General features: G+C 40.9%; 1 protein-coding gene across 1 annotated transcript in view; it reads right to left on the bottom strand.

The window, feature by feature from the left end:
- Nucleotides 1-15476: 15476 nt before the first annotated feature.
- Nucleotides 15477-16511, bottom strand: part of LOC149219175 (uncharacterized) — a 62536-nt gene continuing 61501 nt past the window's right edge. Inside the window, exons 10-13 of the mRNA XM_089384298.1 lie at nt 16423-16462; nt 16227-16303; nt 16064-16139; nt 15477-15976 (exon numbers count right to left, since the gene is read on the bottom strand). The gene's annotated coding sequence lies outside the window, so the exon portion shown is untranslated. The remainder of the gene's footprint in view (nt 15977-16063; nt 16140-16226; nt 16304-16422; nt 16463-16511) is intronic.

Genomic DNA, 16511 nt, shown 5'->3' with positions numbered 1-16511 from the left:
TATTGAACACCCAGAATCCTAGCATTGTCTACTAGCACAATGGTTGATTGGTCGAAAGCTCAAGATGCTTGCTTGCTCGACCTTTCTATCCTCCTCTCTAGGGCACGTTGTGTGGGTGTGTGTGTGAAACATATTTCAAATACAATACCAATATACCAATAATTATTCATAATAAGAAACACAACTCCCCTAGAGTTTGTTTTAAAACGATGAACATTGTTTGTATTCCACTTGCTTGTGCTCATTAAAACAATCCATCTAAAGAAGATAACCAATAACATATTAGAATCGTTATATAAGTTAAACTAGATTGTACGCAATAATTAATCGTAGTTAAACTAGATAGTACACAATAATTAATCGTAATAAGAAACATACCTTTCTTTGAGAATGTTATAAAAAAGGGGTGAGTCCATTTTGTATTTCACGAATTCTTGCTCCCTGGAACAAGCCATCTGCAATAGATACACAATAAAATATTAGATTTCTAATAAAATTCAAACTAGAGACTTTGAAGGCATGAACTTCAAAAAAAAACTTGTAGACAACAACAAACAAAAAATTGCAAATTTCCACTTTGCACATTTTCTCTGCTCTAGTGTCCTCTCCTGTGTTGAAAGAAAAAAAGGTGGGGTGAATAATTTTAAAACAAAGACACAGATAGGAATGGCAAGCATAATTCAAAACGAATAATTATTCATTATACCAAACATACCTCGTCTAGAGTTTGCTATATAAACATAGACATTCCATTTTGTGATTTCACTTACTCGCGCTCACCAAAACAAGCCATCTACAACAAATACAAAATAACATATTAGAATCATTATACAAGTTAAATTGGAGAGTTGAATGCAACAATCAATCATAATGTCAAACATGCTTGTCTTTGAGCTTTGTTATATAAAGGAGGATAATCCATTTTGTATTTTACGTATATGTCGTCACTGAAATCAACCATCAAGGTCGAAGTTGTGAAGTTGCTTCTAGGTCGAAATTATGAAGTTGCTTCTAGGTCGAAGTTGTGAAGTTTCTAGGTCAAAGCTGCTGAAGTTGCATCAAGGTTGAAGTTGTGAAACTGGTAGGTCGAAGTTGTTGAACTTGGTAGGTCGAAGTTGCAGAAATTGTTGTTGGGGTCGAAGTTGTTGGAAGGTCGATGTTTGTTGTTGGAAGTTGTGTAAGGAAAGCTCATCAAGAAGGAAGGTTGACTTGGTCTTGAAGGGTCTTGGTTAAGGGTCATAATTCTTGGAATTTTTCAATTGAAGTTCTATAAGAAGAGAATAATTATGGTGGGTTTTCCTCTTAGTTGGAGAGGTTTTGGCCTGGTTGACCGCCTACATTATCTTGTTGTCTTATTCTTCTTTATGATTTGGTAGTTGTTTGATGATAGAGAACTCTAATAGTAATAAAGGAAAGAAGAAGTTAAACAAGTAAAGTAAAAATACATCACAAGCACTTATCAAAGTAAGAGAAATCACCTACACTTGTTGCCCTTATATTTCTCAACATGGAATCAAAGCTAAGGTGACTACATCAAGCAAGGGCAACTTAAAGAAGGATACTCAAGGGCCGAAGCACAAGAAGATCATTCAACATCAAGGATATCGAATCATTAAGAAAGGATTCATAAGGGCCGAACAAACTAAGAAGCATTACGAAGGACTACTCAAAGCAACAACAAGGAGAAGACCTCAAAACCCTAGCTCACTCAAATATAGGGTTCTTGGGAAGCTTAAAATCTCCATTACAAGGAAAAGAAGACCTTAAAGACCCTACATCAACTCAAAGAAGGATTACACATTGAAGCATCTTAAAGTCTCCAATTCAAGGAAGCGAGAAGGCGGCGTTATCATCAACATCAAGGATTCAAGGTGATTTCCCTCTCTTTGATTCAAGGATAACTTTTGAAGGAAGACATCTTCATCAAGAAGACATATTCTATTATCAACATCATCATCAAAAATCAAGAAGGCATCAAAATGAAGTTATTGTCATGACCAAGGTTCAGAGTTGTTTGCACCAACCAACAAAACCCTCAACTGCTGGCCCTTTCGAAAACAGCCTGCGTAGCGCAGGCTGCAGTCTCACCCGAAGCAGTATTGGAGGATGCTAGAACCAAGTTTTTGCATCCAGGGTGATAAGTGGTTTCCAAGTCTGCACAGCTTCAGATCTGCCTTCGGGCAGATCGATATCTTCCTAGAGCCTGTCATTGTATCTAAGTCAAAATGGCTTCTAGACCTTCGCAAAGGTCTATGATCAGTCTTCTCGGACCTTAACTAGACGATTTATCTAATTTCGCGCACCAATAACCAATCCTAGATCTAATTTTGTGCAGATCTATTCAATTCATCATAAAGCATAGCAGAATTAACTATTATCTTCGCGGAACAGGCTAACTACTTAAATCATGCATTAATAGGATAGATTCAATGACTTCGCACAGCATTCATTCATTATTTCATAAAAGCATACCATTAAGCGACAGAATGTAATATAAACAGATTCAATAGAAATAAACAGTAATTCTTCAAAAGTTGTCTTTATTGATCTTCAATGTTCAGGTTGCAGACTCTTCTACCATGCGTACTCAACTGCAGGGGTCCGCGCACTCAGCTGCGGACTCTATCCAGGGCTCATGTGCACTCAGCTGCAGGATCCTTCCCTTCTTCACCTAAGCACGGGAAGCAGAGCCTTCATGCCTTAGCACTTGCCCAAGACAACAAAAACCCTTCAACGTACCCAATTCTCCATCCAAAGTTATCTCTGAGACTTGCTATGACTCAACTATTTATAGCTTTCCTTCACACAAAACCATGGTCCATGGACCATAGGAGAATCTTAAAACCGACCCAAACAAGTGGCTAAGACCCCTTTGACTCCTATTTATCTGTGTGCTCCGCATGGAGGCTTTACATCTTTTACAAAAACTTTTACGAAATTGGGTTAAATTAACCCCAAAACTAACCCTAGGGACCCTAACCCAACAAACCCCCAACACAAAGATCGTGGCTCGCCCTCGAGTCACTTAGTTGATGCCTCGATCTTGCTGCTAAGACTACCCAGCTCAACCTGCAACACTGCTACTTTGGCAGTGTTCTGTGCCACTGCCTGCTTGACTTCTTCCACCAATTTCTCCGTTGTCGGGCCTTTTACTGCGAGGCACATCGTCCGCTGTGTCTGCTGTAGCACCTTTAGCTTTTCCTCCAGTGACAGAGTAAGTTGACAAGCTTCCTCTAGCCACGGCTGTAATCTGATCTTTAGCGGTGCCTCTTTCCATTGCAATTCTTCCACCTATGCTTACAGTTGCTTTCCCTCTTGTAACTTCGTGAGGCCTTACTGAGGCGCCAAAGTGCGTGCAGTTGCTTGGACCTCATCATACTTCTGTTGCGTCTCTCGTACATCGGTGTTCAGCTTCTACAAGTTCAAGTCCTCCTGCAGATTTGTCCATAATTCCATCGTTGCATCGAACATCGTTGTGCAGTCATTGACCATGGCATCCAAAGTGCTCATATTCTCCTTGAAGATCGCGCAGACAAGTTTTAGAATGCAAAGTGTTCTTCAGTGGTCCATCATGCGAGATTTATAGGGATTTTTGAATTCAAATCCGACCGTTCCCCCCAATTTCTGATAATAAAGGCCTCTTTAGTGGCAGATCTTCAAAGATTTTAGCCATAAATAGCGCCTACCCGCTCCTCTTAACTAATTTTCAACCATCAACTCATGAATAGTAACCTCAACGGCTACTTTTTGACTCTTCTGCACGGCACCATCCTCCATGGCGCAGGTTCATGGCGCACCCCTGTCATCCATCGCACAGCTTTTCTACCACATTCTTCACCTCATCGGGCAGCGTAGTTTATAGTCTCACAATCCCTTTCAGCTGCCTGGATTACTATGACTATCCTACTGCCATATAGTCATTGTACAAGGGCAAGATCCCTTGTGTACAGCGTCAGCCTACTTCAATTCACTCGCCCAGGGAATGGTTCCCCATTCAGCTTCGCAAGCTGAACTGCGTCGCCATCCGTGATCTCCTTGATAACATACGGACCCAACCAATGCATTTGAAACTTTCCCGGAAATTTTGTAAACTTGCTATCATATAACAACACTAAGTCATCCACCTTGAACGTGCGCAACTTAATATGCCTATCGTGCCATGCTTTCTCGCGCTCCTTTTGCACTTGCTAATGAAAACCTGCAAGAAAGCGGTCTTCTTCCAACTCCATCAACTACGAGAGTCGTTCCTCCAAGGTATCGCGGTCTGCCATCTCGGTCAGGGTTGCAATCTGTAAACTTGGCACAATATACTCCCTCGGCATGATTGCTTCAATCCCATAGACCAACCTGAACGGAGTTTGGCCTGCCAGCTTCTTACAAGTCATCCTATAAGCCCATAACATAGCAGGGACGCACATGTCCCAATCAGTTATCTGCGTGTTGAAACCCTTCATCAGTGCATTCTCCAAAATCTTGTTAAAAGCTTCCACTGTTCCATTCACCTGCGGGTGATGGGGCATACTCTTCCGATGATAAACCTGGAATTCCTCAAGCATCGCGCTCATAGTCTCATTCAAGAAATGGGTACCCCTATCACTCATCAATATCTTAGGACAACCAAACCTAGTCAAAACATATTCAAATAAAAACTTCGCAGTAGTGGCTGTTGTACAATCTTTCACCGGCTACGCTTCTGCCCATCTGGTCAAGTATTTTGTAGCAGTGATGATATATCGCGCCCCTGTCTTCTTTCCTGGTGGCTGGATAGGACCTATGAAATCAATGGCCCACTTATCAAAGACCTGCAGCGAAACCTGGGGATGTAATGGCATCTCATCTCTTCGCGAAGGTTTCCCCGTTCGTTGGCAAGCATCGAACGCCTTGCAGTACTCCTTAGAATCCTTATGTAATGTAGGCCACCATAGCCTAGTGCACAAAATCTTCTATGCGGTCGCTTGACCAGCATAGTGGCCTCCTGCCACTCCCCCATGGGCTTCCGCTAGTATACTAGCGCGTTCAAACTCCGGAACATACCTTCGCAATATCTCATCCGACCCCATCTTATATAAATTATTTGCAATTACCGAAAAATCTGCAACGCGAACTACTAACTACTTTTGTTTTGTGGAATATCCTTTGGGATTGTCGCGACGCTCATCGCAAAGAGCTGCGCATCTGGCAACCCTTCTTCCAAATTACTTGGCTCTTCCCCTGTTTCAATCCGTAACAGATGGTTTGGTCCAGCATTCAACCTACCCGGCTTCACAATCACTTCAAAGTCGTACTCCTGGAACAACAGTAACCATCAGTAGAGCTTCCCCCCCAACACAGGCTTATTAACTAGGTATTTCAGCGCGGAGTGATTCGTATACATCTTGAAGTGTCCTCCCAACAAATAATGTCTAAATTTCTGTAGCGCTTAGACCATCCCAGCCCTTCGCGTTCTGTAGTGGAATAGTTTTTCTCAGCTTTGGATAACTTTCGACTCGCAAAAGCTATCGGATGATCAATCTCTCCTTCTCATGCTTGTGTTAATATTGATCCCAATGCAATACATGAGGCATCAACATGCACATGAAACTCATTTTTCCAATCCGGAACACCAAGATAGGCACTATCACCATTTTCTATTTCAAAACATCCAAGTTGCGCTGACAATCTTCATCCCAGCAAAACATCACATATATATATATTATAACTATAACTTTAATATATATAACATCACATATAGTTTTTTTTTAACCTAATTTTATAACTTTATATATATATATATTAATAATTATTAATTAATTTTTTAAAACTAACCATTAAAATATTTTTTGTATTAATATTATAAATAATAATAATATTAAATTAATGAATAATAATTTGACCTGGGTCCTAAGGTCAAAAGTAGCCATTGTTCGATTTAGCCGTTGGAGTCTCTGCTCAGAATATTTAACATGCTAAGCTGGATCTGTTTCTTCAACTTGTCCTGACGATGAACCACACTTGTTGGTTCGAAACGCGTCGACAAAGGTCTTTCTATATGTGATTTACGCCGAAGCTCTTCTTATAATCACATCCTTTTTTAACAATTTTTCCATCGACGCGGTGATCTAGGCATACGCCTTGATAAACTTCCTGTAGTACCCAGTGTGTCCCAATGTGCGCGCAACTATTTCACGTTCCTAAGGGGTTCCAAATTCACAATAACGGTGATCTTCACAGGGTCCACCATCAATCCCTGCTTATATACAACGTGGTCGAGCAAAATCCCAAAAGGTACACAAAATATACACTTCTTCAAGTTCAGCGCGATCTCATACCTTCGACAGGCATCCAACATGAGGTGCAAACTCGCAACATGTCGCTTCAATAATCCGAACACGGTCCAATCATCGAAATATACCTCCAGGAACTTGTGAATAAATTCCTTGAACGTTGCGATCACTACCCAGGAAAAAATTGCAGGCGCGTTCTTCAATCCCAATGGCATAACTATATACTAGAAGCAACCCCATTCTGTCGCGAAGGTTGTTTTGCTTCGATCCTCTAAAGCAATCTTTATTTGATGATAACCCGAAAAACCATCAGTGAACGAATATGCCTCTTGTCTGCCAACATTTTCTAATACTTCGTCAGTAAACGGTGTCGGAAACGGATCATGTACACAAGCGTCATTCAGCTTCCGCAGATCTACGCATATGCGGATTTCACCCTTCTGTTTCTTTTCTTGGACTACCATTGGGCTTACCCAATCGGATTCTTCTACACGCTCAATAATGCCAGCTTCCAGCATCTTATCCAATTCTAGGCGCACCTTCTCCTTATACTTTGGATTCAATCGATAAAGTCGTTGCTTAATAGGCTTTGCATCTGGTTTCAATGTAATCCTCATAACGCCTAAATCTCTGACAATCCCTTTGAAATGTAAAAACTTCGTTGGAAACAAGTCCTGGTACTCGCGCAAAAACTCGGCTACCTTATCAACCGTATCTTCGCGAACTTAGGTTCTTCTTCAAATCCGATGTTTACCTGTCGAGTTTTCAAAGGTTTTGATATATCCGGGTTCACCACCTTTGGTCCTTTGACTTCGTGTTGTCCTTCAATTTCAAAACTGGTAATATTCCACGGATCATCTTCTTTTTCAGCAGTCACATTATAGCATTCTAGTGCATGGTGCAGCTGTGTACTCCAATCTGGCTGAGTCCATTCGACAGGTTCCTTTGGCGTTCTAAATATATTTGCTTTAATTTCTTGTAGCACTTCATCAATGCTCTCAAACCCACCACCCTCGAAGCTGAATGTTAGTAGAAAACTTTCCCTTAAAATGTCCCATTCAACCGCTCCATGGCAAAGCTCCAACTCCAAATACCAATTCATCAGGATTGTATCTAACGTATGACAGAATATATGCACCCACTCTGCTTGTGGTTTTGTTCCCCAGGCCTTAGTCCATCGTGCTAAATGATCACGCGGATCATCCTTTCCGCTGTATTTTTCTGTCATCCAGGTATTAGCATAGCCAAATCTTAACTTCATCATCCTTCAATATTTTTTCCATCCACTAAAGTTCTCCTTGTGCATACCCCACCAACGGGCAGGCGTAGCGCCAATTCTAGTGCTTGTAATCGATGTTCTTCCGGTACTTCCTTTTCAAAATTCATCCAGAAATAGTTCCACACCAGTCAAACCATCGTAATGCAGAAGATTCCTTACCTCAGCCGAGACACACCTCAGCGACTTGGTCATCATGTTGCAGCGGAGCGTAGATACTTCATGCAACCTATTTTGTCAGTTTTCAAGTTCTTCATCTGAATCTGAGGCACAGGAGTTATCCCTGTCCCACGCGAGTCGTCCATCGGTTGTAGGATTGATCCAATCCTCATCGTGCGTTGTTATCTTGTATATCTGATCTAGATCATCGTCACTTTCTACATAGTCGTGGACAGGTCCAGTATACCGCGCTCCTTCTACAGGGTCTAATGGCACTATTACCCTGAGCGACTTCTTCTCAAAGGACATCTTTCGCTTCTTCAAGTTGATTACCCCGTTCATATCAATAGCCCAGTCAATTCCTAGCAGCGCGGGGTATGGGTTACTGTCATCCACTATCTCAATGACCTCAAAATCAGCCAACGCACTCGCACCCTCAATGTCCACTGTTACACCATATAAGCGCCCCATCGGAATAATCTTCTGCTGATTTGCCATGCACAACTGAATAGGAGACCACTGTAGTGCAGGTCTCCCCATCCTCTCCCATGTTTGCTTAGGCAAGACATTCGCATCAGACCCTAGATCCAAGATTACCTGGTCCATTTCATATTCACCGATCTGCGTGGTTAACCTCATCTCGCGCCCCATTCATGCCTTATGCTTACCAATCTTTCTAATTGTGCGTTGCTCCGTAGGAGTCTTTTCCTTATTGGCACACTTGTCTATTAAGTCTTGCAAACCATTCGACTGCATTTTGATCACGCAGGAGCTTCATACAAGTCTTCAGAAAGGTAGCTAGTATTGAAGGATCTACTTCTTGAGTCGTATTAGTCTCAAGCATGTTCTCCTGACTTCCTGAGGTGGAGACCTCAGTGAAGTTCTTCTTTGCTTCCAAGAACGTTTCTTTAAAGCGATTCAGATCAAAGTCGACTTCCTTCTCAGCAGCGTTGCGTACCCATCCCTCCTCCTCAGTTGCTTACCTTTATCTGTCCCAGTTGTTATACCACTTCTCAATACAATATTTATGTTCTGATCCTCTTCGCGGGGCTCAACCCTCATCATCTAAATGTTCTGTGTAGGCTGCTGGGGTTGTGCCTTCTTTTCTTGCATCTTTGCCATAAGGACCGGACATTCCTCTATGACATGATCAAACTGTCGACAATACTGACATGAGGGATGTGTGGGATTTGGACAATCACATGTGAAGTGTCCTGCTTCACCACAATTATAGCAAATTACATGCCCACACCCTCGTCCTGGTCTAGCGCCTCTTCCTTGTCCTCGGCCTTGGAATCCTCCACGCACTGCTCTCGCGCTTTGATCCTGAGGCCGGCTTTCTCCCTGCATTCTGTAGGTAGGGGTCCTGTCCATCATCAACTCATAACTTCTACAATGGCGTTCATTGTGCCCTACTGACTTATAGAAATTGCAAAATAACTATTGAGGGGTTTGTACAAACTTCTGCAATAGATGACAGTTATCTGTAGAATGTTGTCCTATAACCTGACAAATAGCACAACTCTCGTGCTCGTTCCAACATTGCTCTCTGGTTTCAGGGGAACAGGTCCTCCCCCTATGATATAGTTCTTAAAGACTGGGCAATGATCCTTATCATGTCCATGGCTTTTACATTTTAGACACCAGATCTCAGCGCGCACCTCCAACTAAGCTTCCCTTCCTTTTTTCAAGCTCTGCAACTCCAAGTGCAGGCTCTCCAGCTGCGAATGAATCTGTTGCACCCCAAGGTTTGTATTCGGAATAGGTGATGTGTGCAGCCTCATCGCGATCTCCAAAGCTTCTGCTTGTGTTGCTATCTTCTGCTGTGACAGAGGTATTCTTAAATGCGGCAAAAGCGAAGCTATAAACCAGTCATGATGCTGGGTATTTGAGATTTGCATATTAGCCTGCCTGATCTGGCACTTCAACCTTTGATCAAAGTCCCAAGGCATCTCATTGACTCTCATTCGGATCTCCTTAAATTCAATTACTGACTGCGCCTCTGACTTAGGCCTACTAAACTCCTTATTCAAAGCTAGTTGGGTATCTGCCAACGACGCGCTGGGGTTATCAGTACAATACTTGATATACCATGTCAATGTGTGGTCCTGTAAGGCTGTAACCAACTATGCTTTCTTAATATTGTCATCAGTAATATGTTGCGCTATCCACACAGCTCCTGCAACAAACTAAAATTGTTTTGGATCTTCATCGCCAATTCCCTTAAAAATCGGCATCTTCATCGTGTTCGCCATGTTGAATGGTGAAAGTGGAGGTGAAGGTGGTTAAGGCGTAGGTGTATGAGGCAGAGGTGGAGGTGGAGGTTGGGTGGATGGATGAGATATCCTCAGAATACCCTGAGTTATTAACTGAACTGTACTTCGTGGCGTGGTCAGCGCCGTCTCTTCGTCGTCGCTTGAAGGGGATTCAATGAGCGGACTATATTCTGGGCTAGATCCTCCGTTTCTTCTAAAGAATCTCCCACTTCATGTAGCCCCAATCATCAAGGTAGCTGCATAACCCTCTTTTCACACAACAATGTTTTAATCCAAGTCTTCAATGAGTTCAAATACTTACCTCGCGATCCTTTAAAGATTCTTCGTTCGGCTTCACTATAGCTAATGTTCCTGTCAATCGCGAAATAAGTCACAAAGCTTCCCAATGTGTGATCAATCCACAGCCCGCACAACATTGCTCCCTGATGCCTCCAGACGTCGCACCAATTCAAGGGTCCACACTATAGGACCTTCGAGTCTTTGCGCCCCTTGACTATCAGTGAATTTAGACAGCCACTCATATAGTTCTTCAGGGAAGAAGCAGAAGAACGTGTCGGTCTTCTCTGTATACAAAAATCTCTGCAGCCATTGTTCCTTGGATAATATAGGGCTCATGTTTTCCTGAGCCGCAAATGCGTGCAATTTCCGATCAATCCACTTATCAAGTTCTTTCTTCATCGGGAACCATTTACCACACATCTCTTAGACAAATCTCGATCCCGACAACGAAACCATTTGTTGGCTTAAGGGGGCCTGACATAGGTTCAGAGTTGTTCATGCCAACCAACAAAACCCTTAACTATTGGCCCTTTCGACAACAGCTGCGTAGCGCAGGCTACAGTCTCACCCGAAGAAGTATTGGGGGATGCTAGAACCAAGTTTTTGCATCTAGGGATATGTGATAAGTGGTTTCCAAGTCTACACAACTTCAGATCTGCCTTTGTGCAGATCGATATCTTCCTAGGGACTGCCACTGTATCTAAGTCAAAATAGCTTCTAAACCTTCGCGAAGGTCTACGATCAGCCTTCGCGGACCTTAACTAGACAATTTATCTAATTTCACGCATCAATAAACAGTGCTAGATCTGATTTCGCGCAGATCTATTCAATTCGTCAGAAAGCATAGCATATTTAACTATTATCTTCGCGAAACAGGGTAACTACTTAAATCATGCATTAATAAGACAGATTCAATGACTTCACGCAACATTCATTCATTATTTCATAAAAGCATATCATTAAGCGACAGAATGTAAGATAAACAGATTCAACAGAAATACACAGTAATTCTTCAAAAGTTGTCTTTATTGATCTTCAATGTTCAAATTACAGACTCTTCTACCCTGTGCACTCAGCTGCAGGGGTCCGCGAACTCAGTTGTGGACTCTATCCAAGTCTCCTGCACACTCAGCTGCATGATCATTCCCTTCTTCACCTAAGCACAGGAAGTAGAGCCTTCAAGCATTAACACTTTCCCAAGACAACAAAAACCCTTTAGCATACCCAATTCTCCATCCAAAGTTATCTCTAAGACTTGCTATGACTCAACTACTTATAGCTTTCCTTCATACAATACCATGGTCCGCGGACCACGGGAGAATCTTAAAACCAACCCAAACAAGGGGCTAAGACCCCTTTGACTCCTATCTATCTGCGCACTCTGCATGGAGGCTTTACATTTTTTACAAAATTGGGTTAAATTAACCCCAAAACTAACACTAGGGACCCCAACCCAACAGAGAGCAACAAATTGGTTGGCTCAACAAACTATCTTGCATGGAAAAAGAGGACACATTTAATCCTTATAAAAAATGAAGTCATTGGTCATGTTAAGGGTTTAATTGTCAAACCGCCAAAATAAGAAGCTCAAGCTCTACAAGCTGAAGATATCAAAGGAAAAAGGAATAGCCTCATGAATTATGAGGATGTCAGAAATACAAGACCAACTGAAAGAGTTGGGGAAATCATAGAGAAATGACCACCGTGGTACTCAATGCACTACCTAATGAATGGGCCAACTTCGTATCAAGTATTTTTGGAAAGAAGGAAACCACCTCATTCAGTGAACTCTGGTCATTATTGAAGAAACCAGGTTGAAAGCAAAGAGCGATGTGGTACCAAGGGAACAAGTTCAAGCATTTGCTGCCATGACTAAGAGAAAAGGAAGGGTTGGAAATTTTGGTCCTTAGAAAAAGAAGAAGGATATGTTGAAAATCGAATGCTATGGTTGTCAGGAATATGGGCATCACAACAAAAGTGTGTCTAAAATTCAAGAACAACAACAAGAGGAAAGAAAGAAATGAAGCCCATATCACCGAAAAAGTGGAAGAACTCGATGAGAAGAAATCCAAAGGGATAGATCTTCACTATTAGGGTTCCTCTAATGCATAGCAAGGAGAAATAGGAGGTGAAAAGACCTCTAACATGGCAGTCAAGATGAGAAGCATTATGACTAGATGCATCTTAGTAGAAGATGGCATCATATTAGAAGCATACTGTTAAAAAAAGAGCTCATTAGAAAAGATTGAAAGGATAGATGATGTAGAAGTCTACATGATTGTAGCAGTCATCATAGAAAGGAAGTAGCTCTTGGTAACTTTATTGAAAGCATAAGTAGTACTTGTGGGAAAAGAAAAGCCATTTAGCATATCGTCAACATTAGGCAAGAGCATTTGCAGGATGAGGATAAGCAAGATCCTTCGTTGGAATCTTCATTAGAAGGTTCACCTCTCTTGGAAGAAGCAAGTGTCTCACTGAGAATTCCATCTTGTATGGGATTCATGGGATGATGGTATGATGACAAAGAAGTGCAGCAGGTCAAGATGGTTGAAGTACTTTCTCAAGGAAGTCTAAATAACCAAAAATAAGAAATGATGTATGTATGCATGTATTTGATAAGATTGAGTCATGTCATCATATAGTTGCAGATAGCATGGATGGATGCTCTACCTCATGAGCATGATCGAAGAAGAGGGATCTCTTTCGTTGGAAAGATGCGTGAAGGCATGGTTCACATATTGACAAGATGAAATCAAAATAATATGTCCTCATATGGAATATGAGGTGGTTGACAAAGACGAAGGAACTATGGATGGATGTTCTTGAGGAGCAATATGTGAAGAAAGTAAGGAGGGATCATGAATGATGCAACCTTGGTCACATAGAAAATGAAATCAACATCCGATGTTTAGAAGAATTGACCATGATATCTCCATGGAAAATGTATGAAGACTCTGGTGCAATATATCTTGGAGATGTGTCAATATGGACGCAAGACGTTGATGTGGCTACAAGCAAATGTCATGATGTAAGGCCATCACAAAGGTAATCTTAAATTGATGTTCATTTTTATTTTTGAACAATATCTGGATGGGTTAATACAAGGCTACCTAAGGAAGAGTTGTGGATATCACCTACAACTGATACTCATGTGGTGGGATGATAAGATCCTAAAGAAAATATGAAGTGGAGAAGGTAGTTGTATGAAGGAAAGCCAGAAATGGAGTAGTGGATCACTTTCCGATGAAAGAAAGGATGACATGACTGACATGATTCATGAATGAAAGTGATGAATAGTTTATGCCCTACGAAGAAGTCCCAAAATATGAAGGCTCCATAATGATAAAGATGAATTTCATGACATCGAAAGGAGCTCTACAAGCAGCTGACAGTCCCATGATCTCCACCTAGAGCAGAAAGCTACTGGAAGCAAACTCCACCTAGAGAAAAAAGTTGTTGGGAGCAAGTCCCTCGTTAAGAGGGATCTTGGTCAACTCCCTGGTTAAGAGGGAGCTTGGGTACATTCCTCCATCGGAATGGGTATATCCTCCCTGGTTGAGAGGGAAAGATAGACACATCATTCTTGTCTTCACTATGGGAAGAAAGAAAGGAGGGTTGAGTAAGCAACTGGCATCCGATACTCTTTGAGGATATGGTAGGGCATCCAAGATAAGAGTAGTCGTAGAGGACCGATATTCTTTGAGGATTGGGAATCCAAGATAAGAATAGTCCTGGAAGGACATATACCCTGAAAGAACCCGGGTGGGGTATGTTCCTTGAGAGACAATGATGAAGGTGTCTATAAATCATTGGTCTCGCCAACACTGAGCTCAAATCTTGTGGAGAGAATGAGTTGTTAGTCAAGGCCTTGCTATGTGACAATGTTGGATGATATGATGCTAAACAAATGGGTTACCAATCTGACTCTTTTTATGAGAATTCTTTAGATTGAAAATGTCCAAAGTACCTTGTATGGATTATGAATACCTCCCTAGTTAAGAGGGAGTGTTGAAATATGTAACTAGGTTCGGTCTACATAATGACATATGTAATCATGATTTTATGTATTTAATGTAAAGAGAAAAATAAATTTATTATTGTTGTTCTTGAGGCGTGGGTTTCACGCTCAAGGGAAATTTATTTGTAGGTCAAGCACCCATTGAGTGCTTCTAGGTTTGTCATAAAGTCAATTGAGTCATTGTCATGTATTGAAGACCCATTTGGGCATGTTACATATTGTAAAGAAAAATTTATTGAGACAAAATAGAGTCAAAAGACCCTCCAAGAACTCATCATGGCACAAAGATCAAGTCGGCCTACATGAAGGGATAAGTCAACCTCAGGGTAGCAATTCATACCCCTCAAAAGGCTATATATAAGAAGGAACTCAACCTCATTTGGACACACACTCACGCAAGTTCGATCTCCTCAAGGAAGTAGCTGCAAAAGGACAAAGAAGAAGAAGAAACAAAGTTTTGGGCCGCTCTCTCTCTCTCTTTTGTTAGGGTTTCTACAATTACTGGGCTAGACGAAATTATGAAGTTGCATTGAAGCTGTGAAGCTGCAAGGTCGAAGTTGTGAAGCGGCTTCTAGGTCGAAGTTGTGAAGCTGCTAGGTCGAAGTTGTTGAAGCCGCATCAAGGTCAAAGCTATGAAGCTGGTAGGTCGAAGTTGTTGAAGCTTCTAGGTCGAAGTTGCATAAATTGTTGTTGGGGTTGCAGTTCCTGCAAGGTCAATGTTTGTTGTTGGAAGCTGTGTAAGGAAATCTCATCAAGAAGGAAGATTGACTTAGTCTTGGAGGGTCTAGGTCAAGGGTCATAGGGCCTTGGAATTCGTCAATTGAAGTTCTATAAGAAGAGAAGAATTCTGGTGGGTTTTCCTCTCAGTTGGAGAGGTTTTGGCCCTGGATGATCGCCTACATCTTGTGTCTTGTTGTCTCATTGTTCTTTATGATTTGGTAGTTGTTTGATGATAGAGAACTCTAATAATAATAAAGAGAAGAAAAAGTTAATCAAGTAAAGTAAAAATACATCACAAGCAATTATCAAAGTAAGAGAAACCACCTACACTTGATGCCCCTAGATTTCTCAACACTCTCTAGGGCACATTGTGTGAGGGTGTGCGTGTAATGTGGACCAAGAATCCTAGCAAACAAATTTAGCCACAAATTAGTGAAATATAACTTTTAAGTGAAGTGCATTGCATATAGAAATGTTGACTCACCTTCCTTTATGAACAATAACCTCAATTTTCTTTGTTTGCTTCCTTCATTTCCGTTTTGCACCCAATAAATGAAGCCAAGACTAAACTACAAAAAACATTAAAAGAACAAAAAAACAAAACAAAGGAAGAGTACAACACACCCAACGAACGAGACCAAGACCAAACTACAAAAAGTGAGAAAAAAATGCAAAACAAAGGAAAAAGAGTACAAGACAGCATGGCCATGCTCAAACTCAACAAAACAAAAAATGCAAACGAAGAACAAAGAAAAAATTGCAAATATCCCCTCTGTACATCATCTCTTCTGCAATGTATTGTCCTCCGCTGAAAGGGAAAAAAGTGGGCTGAATAAGCTTAAAATACACACATAATTAGTAAATGATAAACATAATTCAAAACTAATAATTATTCATAATAGGAAACACAACTCCCCTAGAGTTTGGTTTATAGCAATGGACACTATTTGTATTCCACTTGCTCGTGCTCATCAAAACAAACCATCTACAGAAGATACACAATAAGATATTAGAATCGTTATATAAGTTAAACTAGAGAGTACGCAATAATTAATCGTAATAAGAAACGCACCTTTCTCTGAGATTGTTATATAAAATGGGACAATATATTTTGTATTTATGTATTCATGCGCATTGGAAAAAGCCATCTGCAATAGATACACAATAAAATATTAGATTTCTAATAAAATTCAAACTAGAGAGTACGCAATAATTAATCGTAATAAGAAACGCACCTTTCTTTGAGATTGTTATATGAAAGGGGACAATATATTTTGTATTTCATGTATTCATGCCCATTGGAAGAAGCCATCTGCAATAGATACACAATAAAATATTAGATTTCTAATAAAATTCAAACTAGAGAGTTTGAAGGCATGAACTTCAACAAAAACAAATCATGTAGACAACAAACAAAAAATTGCAAACTACCCCTTTGCACATTATCTCTACTGTAGTGTCCTCTCCTCCACTGAAAGGAAAAAAAGAGGTGTGAATAAGGTTAAAATAAAGACATAGAT

Source organism: Pinus tabuliformis, chromosome Q, assembly GCF_031772625.1.
Source record: "Pinus tabuliformis cultivar Carrire ecotype Pingquan chromosome Q, CPIR1, whole genome shotgun sequence".
Lineage (NCBI taxonomy): Eukaryota > Viridiplantae > Streptophyta > Pinopsida > Pinales > Pinaceae > Pinus > Pinus tabuliformis.
This window is presented reverse-complemented; position numbering and strand designations above follow the sequence as displayed.